Source organism: Balaenoptera acutorostrata, chromosome 3 (genome assembly GCF_949987535.1).
Source record: "Balaenoptera acutorostrata chromosome 3, mBalAcu1.1, whole genome shotgun sequence".
Taxonomy (NCBI): Eukaryota; Metazoa; Chordata; class Mammalia; order Artiodactyla; family Balaenopteridae; genus Balaenoptera; species Balaenoptera acutorostrata.
This window is the reverse complement of record NC_080066.1, coordinates 109,828,012-109,848,106: the sequence shown is the minus strand read 5'-3', so window position 1 is coordinate 109,848,106 and position 20,095 is coordinate 109,828,012. Positions and strand designations below refer to the sequence as shown.

Here is a 20,095-nt window from a genome sequence, read left to right as displayed (position 1 = left end):
TTCTCCCTATGGGACTGAATATTTTCTAGGAGCAGACATTCTTACTTACTTCTATATTCAGCAGCTTGGCCACTATAGGGGCTTGCTAAATATATTTTGAATCAAGACGACAGACCAAATCTCCTTAAGCCTTGTCTAGATAAAAAATCTTGGATAGAGGTTGTTAAGACAAAGTTCCAGGGAGTGCTTTTTCACAAAGCTCTTCAGAGATTCCTTCCCTATTTACTTCATAAAAATGAACATTTCAAAAGGACACTACATAATGATCAAGGGATCAATCCAAGAAGAAGATATAACAATTATAATTGTTTATGCACCTAACATAGGAGCACCTCAATACATAAGGCAAATGCTAACAACAATGAAATGAGAAATCAACAGTAACACAATAATAGTAGGAGACTTTAACACCCCAATTACACCAATGGACAGATCATCCAAACAGAAAATAAATAAGGAAACAAAAGTTTTAAATGACACAATAGACCAGATAGATTTAATTGATATTTATAGACTATTCCACCCAAAAGTGAGAATACACTTTCTTCACAAGTGCACACGGAACATTCTCCAGGAAAGATCACATCTTGGGTCACAAATCAAGCATCGGAAAATTTAAGAAAATTGAAATCATATCAAACATCTTTTCTGACCACAATGCTATGAGATTGGAAATCAATTACAGGAAAAAAACTGTAAAAAACACAAACACATGGAGGCTAAATAGTGTGCTACTAAATAACCAGAGATCACTGAAGAAATCAAAGAAGAAATAAAAAGTATCTAGAGACAAATGACAATGAAAACAAGATGACCCAAAACCTATGCGATGCAGCAAAAGCAGTTCTAAGAGGGAAGTTTATAGCAATACAAGTCACCTCAAGAAAGAAGAAAAATCTCAAACAATCCAACCCTACACCTAAAGCAACTAGAGAAAGAAGAACAAAGCAAACCCAAAGTCAGTAGAAGGAAAGAAGTCACAAAGATCAGAGCAGAAATAAATGATATAGAAACAAAGAAAACAATAGCAAAGATCAATGAAACTAAAACTGGTTCTTTGAGAAGATAAACAAAATTGATAAACCCTTAGCCAGACACATCAAGAAAAAAATGGAGAGGACACAAATCAGTAAAATTAGAAATAAAAAAGGAGAAATCACAACTGACACTGCAGAAATACAAAGGATTATAAGAGACTACTACAAACAAGAATATGCCAATAAAATGGACAACCTGGAAGAAATGGACAAATTCCTGGAAAGGTACAATTTTCCAAGACTGAACCAGGAAGAATTAGAAAATATAAACAGACCTATCACAAGTAATGAAATTGAAACTGTAATTAAAAATCTTCCAACAAACAAAAGTCCAGGACCAGATGGCTTCACAGGCAAATTCTACCAAACATTTAGAGAAGAGCTAACACCCATCCTTCTCAAACTCTTCCAAAAATTTGTAGAGGGAAGAACACTCCCAGATTCATTCTACGAAGCCACCATTGCTCTGATACCAAAACCAGACAGAGATGTCACAAAGAAAGAAAATTATAGACCAATATCACTGATGAACATAGATACAAAAATCCTGAACAAAATACTAGCAAACAAAATCCAACAACATATTAAAAGGATCATACACAATGATCAAGTGGGATTTATCCCAAAGATGCAAGGATTCTTCAATATATGTAAATCAATCAATGTGATACACCATATTAACAAACTGAAAAGTAAAAACCATATGATCATCTCAGTAGATGCAGAGAAAGCTTTTGACAAAATTCAACACCCATTTATGATAAAAACTCTCCAGAAAGTGGCATAGGGCTTCCCTGGTGGCGCGGTGGTTGGGAGTCCGCCTGCCAATGCAGGGGACAGGGGTTCAAGCCCTGGTCCAGGAGGTTCCCACGTGCCATGGAGCAATGGAGCCTGTGCGCCACAACTGCTGGGCCTGCACTCTAGAGCCCACGAGCCACAACTACGGAAGCCCACGTGCCTAGAGTCCGTGCTCAGCAAAGGGAGAGGGCAGTGCAGTGAGAGGCCTGCGCACCACAATGAAGAGTAGCCCCCGCTCACTGCAACTAGAGAGAGCACATGCGCAGCGGGGAAGACCCAACACAGACAAAAACAAATAAATAAAATAAATTAATTAATTTAAAAAAAGAAAAGAAAGTGAGCATAGAGGGAACTTACCTCAACATAATAAAGGCCATATATGACAAACCCACAGCAAACATCATACTCAATGGTGAAAAACTGAGAGCATTTCCACTAAGATTAGGAACAAGACAAGGATGTCCACTCTCGCCATTCTTATTCAACATAGTTTGGAAGTCCTAGCCATGGCAATTGGAGAAGAAAAAGAAATAAAAGGAAAACAAATTGGAAAAGAAGAAGTAAGACTGTCACTGTTTGCAGATGACATGATACTATACATAGAAAATCCTAAAGATGTTACCAGAAAGCTACTAGAACTAATCAATGAATTTGGTAAGGTTGCAGGATACAAAATTAATGCACAGAAATCTCTGGCATTCCTATACACTAACACCGAAAAATCAGAAAGAGAAATTAAGGAAACAATCCCATTTACCATCTCAAGAAAAAGAATAAAATACCTAGGAATAAACCTACCTAAAGAGGCAAAAGACTTGTACTCAGAAAACTATAAACCACTGATGAAAAAAATCAAAGATAAACAGATGGAGAAATATACCATGTTCTTGGATTGGAAGAATCAATAATGTGAAAATGACTATACTACCCAAAGCAATCTACAGATTCAATGCAAGCCCTATCAAACTACCAATGGCATTCTTCACAGAATTAGAACAAAAAATTTTACAGTTTGTATGGAAACAGAAAAGACCCCGAATAGCCAAAGCGATCTTGAGAAATTAAAACGGAGCTGGAGGAATCAGGCTTCCCGACTTCAAGCTATACTACCAAGCTATAGTAATCAAGACAGTATGGTACTGGCACAAAGACAGAAATATAGATCAGTGGTAAAGGATAGAAAGCCCAAAGATAGACCCACACACATATGGTCACCTACTTTACGACAAAAGAGCCAAGAACATACAGTGGAGAAAAGACAGCCTTTTCAATAAGTGGTGCTGGGAAAACCAGACAGCTACATGTAAAAGAATGAAATTAGAACACTACCTAACACCATATACAAAAATAAACTCCAAATGGATTAAAGATCTAAATGTAAGATGAGACACTATAAAACGCTTAGAGGAAGATATAGGAAAAACACTGTTTGACATAAACCATAGCAAGATCTTTTTGACTCACCTCCTAGAGTAATGAAAATAAAAACAAAAATAAACAAATGGGACCTAATTAAACTTAAAAGCTTTTGTACAGCAAAGGAAACCATAAACAAGATGAAAAGACAATCCTCAGAATGGGAAAAAATATCTGCAAATGAAATAACAAAGAATCTCCAAAATATACAAACAGCTCACGGAGCTCAATATCAAAAAAGCAAACAACCCAATTAATAAATGGGCAGAAGACCTAAATAGACATTTCACCAAAGAAGACATACAGATGGCCAAGAGGCACATGAAAAGATGCTCAACATCACTAATTATTAGAGAAATGCAAATTAAAACTACAGTGAGGTATCACCTCATGTCGGTCAGAATGGCCATTATCAAAAAATCTAGAAACAATAAATGCTGGAAAGGGTGCGGTGAAAAGGGAACCCTCCTGCACTGTTGGTGGGAATGTAAGTTGATACAACCATTATGGAGAACAGTATGAAGGTTCCTTAAAAAACTAAAAATAGAACTACCATATGACCCAGCAATCCCACTACTGGGCATATACCCTGAGAAAACCATAATTCAAAAAGAGACATGTACCACATGTTCACTGCAGCACTATTTACAATAGCCAGGACATGGAAGCAACCTAAGTGTCCATCGACAGATGAATGGATAAAGAAGATGTGGCACATATATACAATGGAATATTACTCAGCCATAAAAAGAAGCAAAATTGAGTTATTTGTAGTGAGGTGGATGGACTTAGAGTCTGTCCTATAGAGTGAAGTAAGTCAGAAACAGAAAAACAAATACCATATGCTAACGCATATATATGGAATCTAAAAAAAAAAAAAAAAAGGTACTGATGAACCTAGTGGCAGGGCAGGAACAAAGACATAGACATAGAAAATGGACCTAAGGACGTGGCGGGGGAGGGGGAAGCCGGGGTGAAGTGAGAGTAGCAGCAACATATATACACTACCAAATGTAAAATAGTTAACTAGTGGGAAGCAGCAGCATAGCACAGGGAGATCAGCTCTGTGCTTTGTGATGACCTAGAGGGGTGGGATAAGGAGGGTGGGAGGGAAGCTCAAGAGGGAGGGGATATGGGGATATATGTATGCATATGGCTGATTCACTTTGTTGTACAACAGAAACTAACACAGTATTGTGAAGCAATTATACTCCAGTAGAGATCTATAAAAAAAATAAAAAATAAAATAAAATAAAATAAAATGCTAGGTTGCAGCTTTTATTATGTCAGCCCCAATTTAAGCCCACTTAGCCAAATATTTAAGACCTTTCTCTGTTAGGTTGTAGGTTTCTTTCAGATCCTTCATTTTAATAATCATATAATGTATATTTGCACTCAAAACTATTAGCTGAAAGTATGATTTAATAAGTTAATGAAGTATTTTGTATAGGAGATCTAAGCTTGCCTACCAATTTTTAGTTCAAGCAGTCATAGATATGCTATGGAGAAAGCACCTGGAAGTTAAAGTTCTTGTTTCACTTTTTAAAAAATCCATGAAAGAGAAATAAAATTCCTGCCACCCTCACTCAGTAGGATACCACAAAGATTAATCAGGTAATGCAATAAAAAGTGCTTTGAGCTATTCATACATATGGTGCTTTACAAAGGTACTTCATTGTAATTATTCTCTGCATTTACCTTTAATGCCATATCTAAAGGATTTTGAATTAGAAAAGAAACTTTTCCAGTATACAAAAGTTTTCTCAAAGTCATCTGTTCCAATCTTGACCTGTAGCTAATTTTTCTCAATTAATATCCTCATATTACACAATTTGTTGTATTGTAGATTAGCGTAATGAATTAAGCAGGATAATGTATATAAAGTTCCTGGTTCTTGGTAAGATCCCAGTAAATGCTTGTTTTTGTTATTGTTTGTAATAGTTATAGTAGAAATTGTTTTAGAAGTTACATCAATGAAATTTTCAGGAGTATCTGGAAAAAGAGGGAAGCCCATTACAGTTGGAATGTCAGCATTTAATAGACTATTCAGAATAAATTAACAGAGATCAAATTCTTGGATGATAGTTGCTTGTTTGTGTATTTTTGTGTAACCTGTTGTCAAATCATGTCACATTTTAAAATTGAACTTTCAACAGAATAGAGAGCCTAGAAATAAACCCACACACCTATGATCAATTAATCTTTGACAAAAGAGGCAAGAATATACAATGGGGAAAAGACAGTCTCTTCAGCAACTGGTGTTGGGAAAACTGGATGCCTCATGTAAATCAGTGAAGTTAAAACACACTCTCACACCATACACAAAAATAAACTCAAAATGGCTTAAAGACTTAAATATAAGACAGGACACCATAAAACTCCTTGAAGAGAACATAGGCAAAACATTCTCTAACATAAATTGTACCAATATTTTCTTAGGTCAGTCTCCCAAGGCAATATAAATAAAAGGAAAAATAAACACATGGGACCTAATCAAACTTATAAGCTTTTGCACAGCAAAGGAAACCATAAACAAAATGAAAAGACAACCTACAAACTGGGAGAAAATACTTGCAAACAATGCAACCAACAAGGGCTTAATTTCCAAAATATACAAATAGCTCACACAACTCAATAACAAAAAAACAAACAACCCAATTGACAAATAGACAGAAGACCTAAATAGACATTTCTCCAAAGAAGCTATACCAATGGCCAACAGGTCAACAGGCATATGAAAAGATGGTCAACATTGCTAATTATTAGAGAAATGCAAACCAAAACTACAGTGAGGTACCACCTCACACCAGTCAGAATGGCCATCCTTAAAAAGTCTGCAAATAACCAGTGCTGGAGAGGGTGTGGAGAAAATGGAAACCTCATACACTGTTGGCAAAAATGTAAGTTTGTGCAGCCACTATGGAGAACGGTATGGAGGTTCCTCAAAAAAAACTAAAAATAGAGTTGCCATATGATCCAGCAATCCCATTCCTGGGCAAATGTCCAGAGAAAACTATAATTTGAAAGACACATGCACCCCAATGTTCATTGCAGCACTATTTACAATAGCCAAGACATGGAAACAACCTAAATGTCTATCAACAGATGAATGGATTAAAAAGATGTGGTGTATATATATATATATATATATATATATATATATACAATGGAATATTACTCAGCCATAAAAAGAATGAAATAATGTCATTTGCAGCTACATGGTTGGACCTAGAGATTACCATGCTAAGCGAAATAAGTCAGAAAGAAAAAGACAAACACTGTATGATATTACTTATATGTGGAATCTAAAATATGCCAAAATGAAAAATCTATGAAACAGAAACAGACCCACAGACATAGAGAACAAACTCGTGGTTGTCAAAGGGGAGGGGGTGGGGGAGGGTTGGATTGGGAGTTTGGGGCTAGCAGATACAAACTATTATATATAGAATGGTAAGAAACAAGGTCCTTTTGTATAGCACAGGGAACTATATTCAATACCCTGTAATAAACCATAATGGAAAAGAATATGAAAAAGAATACATATATATGTGTATATATATGTGTGTGTGTGTATATATGTATAAAACTGAATCACTTTGCTGCACACCAGAAACTAAAAGAACATTGTACATCAACAATTCTTCAAAAAAATAAAATAAATAAAATAAAACTGAACTTTGAAAAACTGTTCACAGTGATTGCCTAGGTGTGATAGGCCAAGTTGTTCAAGAAGCAATTCAACACTAAGTGATCATTATTGAAACATGTTCTTTTCTGGAATACAGGATATATAACCCAAAGACAGACTGCTTTAAATGTACTAATAAATTGGATCTATTCATAGCCAATGTTAAATAACATCGTATGTTGAACAAAAATCATGGTGATAAACCTATATGCATTACACTAAGCCTATAGGCATCACACTTCCTGATTTCAAAATATATTACAAGCTACAGTATTCAAAACAGTTTAGTACTGGCATGAAAACATACATATTAATCAGTGAAAGAAATATAGAGCCCAGAAATAAACCCATGCACGTACAGTCAACTGATTTTCGGCAAGGGTGTCAAGAATACCCAGTGAGAAAAGGATAGTCTTTTCAATAAATGGTATTGGGAAAAATGGATATTCACACACAAGAGAATGAAACTAGACCCCTATCTTAGACCACTCACAAAAATAAATATGAAATGGATTAAAGACTGAAATGTAAGACCTGAAACCACATAACTCCCAGAAGAAAACAGAGGGGACAACCTCTTTGACATTGGTCTTGGCAATGATCTTATGGGTATGGCACCCGAAGAACAAACAACAAGAGCAAAAATAAACAAGTAGGGCTACATCAAACTAAAAAACTTCTACACAGCAAAATAAATGAGCAATAAAGTAAAAATGTAACCTACGAAATGGGAAAAAATATTTGCAAATCACATGGCTGATAAGGTGTTAATCTCCAAAATACATAAGAAACTCATACCACTCAATACCAAAATAAAACAAATAAACAAAAACAATCCAATTAAAAAATGAGTGAAAGATCTGAATAGACTTTTTTCCAAAGACGTACAGATGGCCAACAGGTACACAAAAAGATGCTCAACATCATTAATCATCAGGGAAATGCAAATCAAAACTACAATGAGATATCACCCCACACATGTCACAATAGCTAGTACCAAAAAGTCAAGAGATAACCAGTGCTAGTGAGGATGTAGAGAAAAGGAAACCCTTGTTCATTGGTGTGAATGTAAATTGGTGCAGCCATTATGGAAAACAGTATGGAGAGTCCTCAAAAAATTAAATATAAAACTACCATATGAGCTAGCAATTCCACCTTTGGGTATACATCCAAAGGAAACAAAACCGTTATCTCAAAAAGATATCCATACTCCCGTGTTCATTGCAGTATTATTCACAATAGCCAAGACATGGAAACAACCAAAGTGTCAGACAGATGAATGGATAAAGAAAATGTGGTATATATACAATGGAATATTATTCAACCACAAAAAGAAGGAAGTCCTGCCATTTTCCATAACATGGATTGCCTTGAGGGCATAACACTAAGTGAAATAAGTCAGAGAAAGACAAATACTGTATGATTTCATTTATACGCAGAATCTCAAAAAAAAATCCTAAATTTATAGAAACTGAGAGCAGACTGGTAAAAGCCAGGGGTGTGTGTGTGTGTGGATTGGGGGGGTTGGGTGATAAATGGGTGAAAGTGGTCAAAGGGTACAAACTTCCAGTTATTAGATGAATAAGTTATGTGGATATGATGTACAGCATGATGAGTTAGTTAATAATACTGTATTGCACACTTGAAAGTTGCTAAGAGAGTAGATCTTAAAATGTTCTCACCAAAAGAAAAAATATTGTAACTATGTGAGGCAATGGATGTATTAACCAACTTTATTGTGGTAAACGTTTCACAATATACACACATATCAAGTCATTCATTGTATACTTTGAATTTGCACAATGTTATATGTCAATTATATCTCAATAAAGCTGGAAAAAATTAAAAATAGAAAGTAAAAAATAAATAAAATTAAGGAAAGGTATGTGATAAGCAGACATCTGAAATGGTCCCTAATGATTTCTACCTCCCAGTACTTATGTCCTTACCAACACTCATGTGCTGAGTGTTGGTGAAACATATGACTTGTTTTTCACCGATAGACTATGACAAAGGAGAAGGATCTCATTTCTGTGATTGTATTATAAAAGATTGTTACTTCTGTATTGTTAGCAGACTTTCTCCATTACCTTCTTGGTTTACAGGGTTGATGAAGCAAACTACCATGCAGGAAATGCCCACATGGCAATGAACTACAAGGGCCTTTGACCAACAGCCATTGAGGAACTGAGGTCCTCAGTCCAACAACCCTTAGGAACTGAAAGCTGCCAAGAACTACTGAGGGAGCTTGAAATTAGACCATTTTCTAGTTGAGTCATCAGATGAAACCATAGACTTTGGCCTTGGTTGCAACTTTGTGAGAGACTACAGCAAAGAACTCACGTAAGCCATGCCTGGATGCCTGAGTCACAGAAACTATGATATAATAAAAAGTTTTCTAAGCCATTAATTTTTGGTGTGATTTGTTAAGCAGCAACAGATATCTATTGTGTCTTTTATGTTTGGATGCTTGTTTGGAACTGATTTTTTAATGAGTATGTGACTAGTAAGTATTTGAAGAAGTTTTGTAAAAACTTAATGGAACCAAGCCAGTACCCATGAATTGTAATACTATTAAGATCTTTTTTCTAAAACAAAATAAGTTACGTAATTTGTGATGTTAAAAGCTCACAGTCTGCCTAGACAGCTGTAAGCTTGGACAAGGATTTTCGAAGTTTTCCAAGATACACATTACAGTGTTTGCTTAACTTATAAAAGAACACTGAGAGCTGAAACTCGTTTTGATATAAAATAACCTTAGAATGTTAGTAAAAATATTGAGAAAAACTCTAAAACTTGCCTTGATTTCCTGAGTACATTCAAAGTTGCTATGAATAACTTCAAACAATAATATCTCTCTGAGGCAGGTTTTCTTCCAGTGGAGAGACTTGGCTTAGACTGGCTCTATAGTGATCATTTGTATTAAACTCCCTTGTGTCATCCTTGTACATCCCTTGTGCATCCTATTTGAAATAGCACATGTCCTCTCTCAGACCCACTTTTATGACTACTTCCTTCCAGCATGCCCATTTACATATATTTTAGGCCAACCAGAAAGTAAAGGGGAAATAAATCTAGACTTGACCCAAATTTAATATAAATAAGAAACTGAATTAATAGGTTTTGCTACCTCTTACTTTAACATTTGAGTTGCTTTCTATCCATATGATATATATGTGTATATATATATATATATATATATATATATATATATATATATATATACACATATATGTGTGTGTGTGTGTTTAACAATTTCCCAAATTATTATCCTTCTTTTTTGACCCTTACATATCCTACAATACTAGGATTTCTTCTAGTATTTCTTTTTTGTTCTTTTTTAGGATTTCCCATCTTTCTGCTTATACTACTCATCTGTTCTTGCATGCTACTTTATCCATTAGAGCCCTTATCATATTAATCAGAGTTGTTTTGAATTCCTAGTCTAATAATTCCAACATCCCTGCTACATCTGGTTCTGATGCTTGCTCTGTCTCTTCACATTGTGTTTTTTTGCCTTTCTGTACGTTTTGTAAAGTTTTACTTGATAGCCAGACATGATGTACTGGGTAAAAGGAACTGTTATAAACAGCTTTTTAGTAATATGGTGGTGATGTGTGGGGGGAGAGGAAGGGTCCTATAGTCCTATGATTAGGTCTCATTCTCTTAGTGAGCCTATGCCTCTGGACTTTGAACTTCACAAGTGTTTAATTTTTTTTTTTTCTCTCCCCTTAGGTGAGAGAGGATGGCTAGAATGGCCTGGAGTTGGGTACTTTCCTTCCCCAGCTAAGTCAGTCTCAGATCATATCCCAGCCATTTAGGCTCTGGTTAACAAGTTTCCCCTGAGGGCAAGCCTTTTTGAGAAGAGCCGAGGGCTCTGGCTTATTTCAAAATGGTTTCTTTTCGCCTCCTCCAGCAGTCGGTTTGAGGGGATTTTTCTCTGATATTTATTGTGGGAATCTCGTTGAGCTCCTAGTGGTAAACCTCACAAGACTGTGGGGGATGGTGATCAGTGGGTCCTCATGATTTTGTTTTTTTATTGTTTGATAGCAAGTATTTATTGAGCTTACTGTATAAAATTCTTAAATATTTTGCCATCCTTAAATATAATGAGATACAGACAATTCAAGAAAGGAGAAATATAGCTATACTATCGTTTTAATAAAGACTATGCCACTAGCTCATGAATTTTTTAACTCTCAGATTTGTCCACACCTAGCTTCCAGCAATTCATCGATTACAGTTCTGGTGTTCTCACCCAGGTACTGGTTCCTGGCGCTGGTTCCCACAGCAGTTTCTGCTCATGAGTCTCTGCCCTGGTAAGGGGAGACTTGCTGTATTTGCAGGTCTGTCTTTCCATTCTCAGGGAAGTAGTTTGCCCTGTGTCCTCCCCTCTCTTAAGGATCCAAGAAAAGTTGTTAATTTTTCAATCTGTTTAGCTTTTTATTTGTTGTTAGGACAGAGTGGAGACTTTCAAGCTCCTTACTTGCAGAAAATGAAAACTGGAAGTCTTCAACACCCGCTCTACACGTAGATGTTTATTTACCCCTCCAGGCTACTCCTCCATTTTCCTGGAGGTTCAGGAATTTCATTGACTTATTTTCCCGTACTGCTCTTGTTATTAAATTAGATATTTTCAACATTCATATGGTGACAACCCTAAATTCTAGTCACACAATTACCCCTAATAAAATCCACCACCATTTTACTACCTCAGCAACGTTTTATCAAGACCTCAATCTAGACCTTTCATTGGATGGTAGCTAATGTTTCTGAGGTAGACCACTTAGCATCAGTGGAAAGGTCTAGAATGTTGTCTACGTCAGAAACTTTAGCTACCATCCAATATAAATCTCTGAGCTACCTCAGTCCTTTCTTCTCATTAAACTCATTACTGTTTTAATCTTCAGGTCCCTTCCACTTCATTTTATTTTAACCCATAAATTACCACTAAGCCTCACATCGCTCCTGTTCGATGTGATACATTTTATTATTCTTCCCAATTATCCACTCCCTTCCCTGAACAGTTTTATATATCTTACATTTTCCAGGCCTCCCTATAGGATGTGTGTATTAACCTATCCCATGGTCATGCTTGACCATGTGAAATGGCTTGCTTTGGCCAATGAGATGTCACTGGCCATGACAAGTGCCATGTTAGAGAAGATTCTTTTAAGAAGACAAAGAGTAGAACAGAGCCTAACCAAGGCGGACCCGCAGATCTGTCAGCAAATCAGAGCCTAACCAAGGCGGACCCGCAGATCTGTCAGCAAATCTTAAAAGCTTGTTGCCACTATCCACTAAGATTTTGGGGCTGTTTGTTGCCACAGGGAGAGCTGACTCACGTACCCAAATTTAGCCCCTTTGGCTGAGTATATTTCACCAACATCCTAACTCTCTTCCCCCCTTGATTTTCTGTCTCACATGCAAAAATGTCCTCAAAAAGATCTCCATCCTAAAATATGGTTTTCTCTAACTGAAATCAATTCATATTCTAAGAGCTTCTGATAAAAATTACAGAAATTTATACTTTGTTGCCATTATAAATTCTCAGTTTCCGAACTTAGTTGACCTCTCAAGGCAATTTACCAATCTTTTTAATTATCCTTGATGAGCAACTTTTATTATTGCAATTGCTATTCCAGACCTCCTTCCCTTAAGTCTCCTACTCAGCCAGCCCACACTTCTTTCTCAGATTGCCTTACATCCATCTTCACATACATATTAATCTTGATTCAGGCACTTATTTACATCTGCAGCCATTCTTTCCCTCTTTCTCCCCATCTCTGTAACCTATGCCACTTTTCCAGTTCAAGAATAATACTACTACTCATGTTTTACCTCATTACTACCTCATTTTACATCTTCTTGGATTTTGATACAACTATTTTACCTTCTTTCTTTCCCTCCCAAGTTATAAATATTCCATCTGTTGTTTTCCCATCCTGCAAAGCAAAAGAGCTCCCAGCCCTAACTATGGGTCCTTCTACATAATTTCTCTCCACTATCACACCTAACCTTTTGAGTGTGGTCTATAATTGTTCCTCTCTTCTCAATTACACCTCGGCCCCCTTAAATCCTATTTTTATCTCCACCCTTACATTTAAGCTACTTTGACAAACTTGTTATTACCTCAAACTTCTAAACTTTATGTTCAATTCACTGTCATTGTACTTTTCTATCCTGCATTTTTTGACACTTTGAAACAGGTTTTCTTTTAGTTTCATTTATCCCAGTGCAGCTTTCTACCTTTGGTTTCTATGAGACCATCTCGTCCCTTCTTTGCTTTATCTATGACAAATGAATTTTTAAAAACTTTTTTTTTGCCATTATTTGTATTACCAACAAATGTATCTCATGTTTATTGATCACTTAGTTTTTTTTTTTTTTCCTTAGGAAACTATGAATTTTCCAAAACTATTTATAATGCACTATTTGATTAGGGAAAATTCATTCTGCCTTAAGTCATTAGAAAAATTTTCCCTAAGAATGAAATGCTTGTAATGAGTCTTGAAGGATAACAAAATGTTAACTAGGCACACAGAGAAAGAAGGGCACTTCATGAAGAGGGAAAAACATAGGTAAAAATGTATTCAATAATGTTGAGTTTATTTTTCCGAAATGACTCGCCATAGATGAAACATGCAGGATTAATTATAAAGAAAAGAATTTGATAGTAGTAGGGCTGCAGGATCTTTGGTACAATACTGTGGAAAGATCCTCCCCCCCAAAGAAATAAAACAAGAAAGGAAAATCATATATGTTTAATATATAAATATGTTATACATAAATATTTATATATTATGTATTATGCAATATTATATATGTATGTGTGTGTGTGTGTGTGTGTGTGTATATATATATATATATATATTTTTTTTTTTTTTTTTCCCAACTGAAGTAAATGGTGTTGACTTTAGGTCCTATATCACTAAAGTATATAACAAAATAAAGTCTCAAAGGCAAAATCTATCATAAGTTTCACGAATATGCCTCACTAAAAAATGTCCAAAAATGTTCTAAGACCTTTCTAATATGTTATTTTCCTAAGTGAGCCAAAACCTGAAACAACATAATTTGAGGCCTGTATTATACAAGGCTGATATTGGGCATACACTACTTTTCTTAGGCTAAATAATATTGAAAATAAACAAAAATAACTTAGTTACCTGCTCCATGAAATATATACTCCTGGAAAACTACGAAGCAACTAAAATAACTTACTTATAAAAAGTGACTTTTCAAGACTTGCTCAAAGACACTTGCTCTCCAATCCAAAGCAATTATCTCACAAACTCTATCAACACCAACCAGTTTCTCAATTTAGAAGAGTCACCATGTAGTCACCTAGCCCAGGCTTTAAAAATCCTATACATACCCTCTCCTGAATTCCCTCTTCTGAGACACTACTAAAACTATTTCAAAATGTTCTGTCTTACTGCAGAAAGTGTAATAAACTTAGATATACTTCAATATATTTTTCTAGTGATCTTTTGGGGATCTCATCATACAGGTAATGTACTGATGCCAGTGGTGTATTTAGCAGTATTATTATTTATTTATATTCAACTGGTGCTGGGAAATATTCAAAAGCTATATCAAGATTTCAAATTGAAGCTCCCTGGCCCTGAAATCATCGATTTTCAGGACACTGGGAGTTAAATCACCAGAAGGATACAGCTTTGAGAAAGATCTAACTTTTCTGTTAGTGAACTCTATGAGAGATGTTCTGTGATTTTGTCTACACTGCTATAATCTCAGTGTCTCATATTTTGGTAGGCACATAATAGGAGTTAAATTTTTAAAAAATGTACCACTGAAGTCATCAGCCTCCTAACATGTGAATTTAGCAAAAATTCCGTTGGTGGTGTTCGCATATACTTGGGGTTGGAAGAAAATTGATTTCAGGATAATAATTAACTACATGTTATTTGGTGAGAGATCAATCAGTGGCAAATTGCTGAGTGTGATTACCAGGTTCTTATATTCTTGGAAGAAGATATGATCTTGACAAACTGGACTGTATATGGGTAACAGATTCCACTGTCTCACATTTTATCTATATAAATACTTACAATATTGAAAAAACAGAATAAGAAATTGTCCTGAGGGTTAACTCTCCTTGCTTAGAAACATCTTTGATGGAGAAAAGGGTAATTGTCACAGTCTAGATGGAAAGGGGAAAATGAGGGAGTACTAAATTCCTTTGCATGAGAAATAAATAGAATCTTTTGTTTGCTCCTCTAATGATTTCTCCACCGTGAAAAGGGAGAAGAGTAAAGGAAGGAAAAACAATCAAAAAGGTGTCATGAGGACAGACATTATCTGAGCAGCATGGCAAATGAATAATTACCAGTGAAAACTTGGGGAGGAAAAAAACCTACTTTTAGAACAAATGCTATTATTTAGTCAGAAATAGACAATGTGGGGGATGTTGTTACCATTTCCTAAATTGATCAGTAAACTATGCAGCACACACAAATACCTCATGAGATTGTGCGTGTAGTTTCACGAGTGGACAGTTTACATCCAAGTGTGTGTGGAATAGGAAGCATGGATAGGATACTGAGTTGATCCATGAAATTAATGTGTTGAAGAAGAAGCTCTGAGCCAGAGAGGATTATGATGATGTAAGCCACAAAGGGAATTACCCTAATCTTGAAGCAGAGGTGGGGGGGGGGGTGTAGATTGTCATTGATTTGTTTTACACAATGTAAAATGTGGATTTGAGTCAATATCATGGATAATTTAAGGTGGAGTGCCAATAGGTAAGAGCTAAACTCATTTAAATGAAAACAAAATACCAAAACAAAAACCACCGCAAAAGTAACTCCACATATGGAACATGCTAAAAAGAAGTATTTCCATACGTTTATTTGTAGATGACATTAATATCTTTACACATCCTACATAATCTCAGTCAAAACTGAAGAAGAGGGGCTTCCCTGGTGGCACAGTGGTTGAGAATCTGCCTGCCAATGCAGGGGACACGGGTTTGAGCCCTGGTCTGGGAAGATCCCGCATGCTGCAGAGCAACTAGGCCCGTGAGCCACAACTACTGAGCATGCGCCTCTGGAGCTTGTGCTCCACAACAAGAGAGGCCGCGACAGTGAGAGGCCCACACACCGCGATGAAGAGTGGCCCCCACTTGCCGCAACTAGAGAAAGCCCTCGCACAGAAATGAAGACCCAACACAGCCAAAAATAAATATAAATAAAATAAATAAAAATTAAAAAAAAAAACTGAAGAAGAAGAAAGTATAGTGCATATAGTACATTATTAGTTATCACTTATGATAGCTTCATGTGGTACAATGTAGTCTCTGATCATCTAATCTCATATTTACTCATTAATAATGTTTTTTCATAGATATAGACTGTCTTCTGGGATGCAGATTTGATATGAAATAATGAATTACACATTGAAATCATCACATTCAATTAGAGTATGATCTTTATAAATTTTACCAGCTTCAAACTCATGACTCCACCATTAAATATGAAATTCAACACCATCACCTAAAATTTGTTCAGCACTCTAGTTTGCTATGTGCTTAGGCTCTTCAGGAATATAATTTATTGATATCAACCTGCTTGTAACTCTACATATTTAAACTCTATTTTTACAATCAGTAGGATATCTATCATCTAGTCTCCTCCCAAAACTGAAGCAATAATGGGAAAGTCAGAAACATGCTGATTTCCTTTCAGAGCACTAAAGAGAGAATGAGAGAGAGGGAGAGAGGGAAGAAAGAGAATAAGAAAGATAAGGAGGGAAAGAAGGTCTGAATATTGGAGACTGAAGAAATGAGAGGCTCAGATGCATTTTGAATATATCATCACACCAGTTTCCTTTACAAATCATTAAAATAACACCTCTCAGGTTCTCTTTGAAATAGCTTGGAATTTGCATTCCATCCATTTGTAAGCCTTTGAGTAGATTATTTACAAGTCTGAAATGGCCAATAACAATTTACTTTCCATTTTAAAGCCAGTTATTTTCTCTAAAATTTGGAGAGAGAAATGGAAAAAAATTTTAAAATAAACACTTTTTGAACCATGGCATCTTGAATTCAAAATCAAATGAATAACCCTGGATTTATTCAAAAGGAGAACGTTGTAAGGTTTTTGTTTTGTTTGTGTATGTGTGTTTCTGTTTTTCTTTCTTTCTTTTTCTTCTTTTTACTACTTCTTTTCTAACATTCTTTCTCCAGAAAAATAAGCAATGTTCTGTGCCAGAGTAGTGCATGACCTGATTCTTTGAATAGAAGGCGTCCACAGAATCACTGATTAGTCCCATCAGATGCTCTTAAAACCAAAATCCTTTGATGAGAGATTCCTGGGACACAACCATTCCCTGAATTCAATAGCTTGAAAGCAAGATAGGGATAAGACTGGTTATTGACTGCACAAGAACCTCTCAGGTTCTCTTCAAAATAGCTTGGAGTTTCCATGCAACCCATTTGTATGGATGCTTTATGTTGATAAATGTTTTAAAATTGAATTCCAAAGGGAAGCACTGAACCAAAACCAAAAAACAGGAAACTCATTGTCCTTAATGGTGGAGAAATATAACTACCAAAATTATGAAAAGGGAAGAGAAAATGCTATCTGTATATTATTATTTGCCTTCTTATTTACATTTTATCTGCTAAAAGGATGAGAAAAACAGTTAATGGTATTAAGAGACAAGAATTAAACTTTGTTTTTATTAATGCATTTTATTTCCACAGGATAATACTGAAGCAAATAGTTTAATGGAATTAAAAAATGGATTTGATTTAGTGAATGGAAAGAGAATCTGTAGTTATTTTAGCTGGGGATAAAACAATTAAAGGCTTTATGTTTGCATGCTTCATTAATAAAATTTAAATGCTAAGCTGGGGAGAGTTTTGCCTTTTATTCTGCTTTACGATAAGTCAATATATTCTCACAAACAACTAGCATAGTTTTTTTTCAGGTTCGGAAATCAAAATAAATGATCTATGATAGCCTCCTATCCAGGAATCCAAGGGTTTCTATCTTGATGAAATCTTATGACTACTCCTTAAATGACCACAGTGCAACACAATGGAAAGAATTATGATCATTTTAAACCTGGGTGGCATTCATCATATGGTAACCTGGGGTAAAGGTCCTATATCCCGTTTCCAGTTCTTTGAGCTATCTACTGAAGTAATGTATTTTTCTCTTTAAAATGTCCCAAAAGATATAAGATGTCACTGTGCTTATAGGGTTTTGAAATTTTATTTTAAGGAATCAAAAGAAATTTGCCCTCTGAGCAGGTTTTTAAATTTGGCTTGAGGTCTCTGATTCAGGGAACAAGCAATCTCCTTCCAACTCTCTCTTCTACTGGAGAGTTGTCCCCTTTCAACCTGTGCCTTTTGGTCCAATACAAATCAATGAACTCAAGACCCAATATAACATGTCTTAAAAATGCATTTAGAAAACAACTGCTCCGAAGTTCATCTCCTTCCTTTATCAGAAATTGCAGGAAATTTAATTTTGCAGTAAACATTTCATTTCTTGTCTTGAAATAGATTGAGATAAATGTGAAGTCAATGATTAGGTAAATGTAATGTCTTGGGTTGATGCCACAATGCAATATTCTATGTTGTGGTCACTACTGATGGATGTTTTGTATAGTCACTCAGCTGTATAATGGGACAAATTCCCATGACTCTATTTAAAATACCATGTGGTTCCCTCTCAATAAATATTACCAAAAGTACTTTGGCACAAATACAAAAATCATGAGGGATTAGTGCGGAGAACGCCAGTGTAGTCATCTTTGCTCTGGATAGAGCTCTCCTGTATAAAATAAACTATATCTGTGTACAATTTATTTACTGAGCTGCACCGCATGCAGTAAATAACACAACCAAAATTATTCCTCCTTCAAAACTCACTTCTATGAGGTTATAAAAAGAAATCCTGTACTAAGTAATCTCCTATAGTACAGTTAAGGATTAAACGCTGATGAGGTTAACACACATATACTGGCGCATGCACAGGCACTATGGCCATAGAAACACATTGTTTATGAGAGTCTCTATTTTAACAGCAAAGAAACATATTTCTCCTCTCTCTTCCCTGCTACCAAGGTGCATATCATGCAATGTAAAAAAAGAGGAAAAGGAAAGAGATGACTTTCTTTGAGAGGGAATAAAAACCAGAATATTCGTAGTGACTTTCAAAATATTTTTTGGAAATGTAGAGGCTAAATTCTCTGGCACACGGGTACCAAGATTGCATAACATAGGAATGAATCAAGTGATATAATGATAAATACCTTTTTTCAAGTTCTGCTTCCTGTGATGGCTGTTCTTTGTGATTACATTTCACTGTTATATAGAAACCCATAATTATCAGGGATGATATCCAGTCACTATCATGTGTTGCAGTGATCAAAATGGTAAGTTTCCACAATTTACCTTTTTTTAAATTAAAATGTTTAATATTTTCTAAACATCTAACACTTAAATAGGTGTCAATACATCAACATTTTACTTTCTAGTGTCCTTAGGTCCAGCACAAGGTAGTTAGTGATTTAGAAAGATTTATTGTCTCTCCTATTGCAGTAATAGGTGATCCCTATTTGCAACACTTAAAATAGTTTTTCTGATTATTTTAGTTATTATTATTTATATTAATCAAAATCCTAAATGAGTATTTGCTTCAACAGCACATATATTAAAATTGGAATGATACAGAGAAGGTTAGCATGCCCCCTGCACAAAGATGACATGCAAATTCATGAAGCATTTTACACACACACACACACACACACACACACACACACACACACACTAAAACAACTGCATAACACCTTGCTTCATATCATGAAAAAGAATCTTGATACATTTTTGGAGGCATATGCCTATGCTCAAGACTTACAAATATAGACATGTTTTGAAATTTTTGTAATTTTAAGTCATTCTTTGTAAATAACTTTTAAAAAATTTCTTCAGAAATATTTTAGAGTTTTCTCTGTATTGCTAGAATACTATAATCACATAATCCTGTGTTTTGGTGTGTTTTCTTTTTTCCCTCTGAAAACTTTTCTCCTATATCTGGTATTACAAAACTGCATGATAATGGTATATCTTGGTTGGGAACATTTTAATTCATTGGGCTGGTACTCAGTTAATAAC

At 35.4% G+C, this 20,095-nt stretch overlaps 1 non-coding gene across 1 annotated transcript; it reads left to right on the top strand.

Moving 5' to 3' along the window:
* Positions 1 to 19,614: 19,614 nt before the first annotated feature.
* LOC114237768 (U6 spliceosomal RNA) lies at positions 19,615 to 19,717 on the top strand. The gene has a single exon (XR_003623279.1). It is a non-coding gene; the product is annotated as a U6 spliceosomal RNA (small nuclear RNA).
* The last annotated feature ends 378 nt before the right edge of the window (positions 19,718 to 20,095 follow it).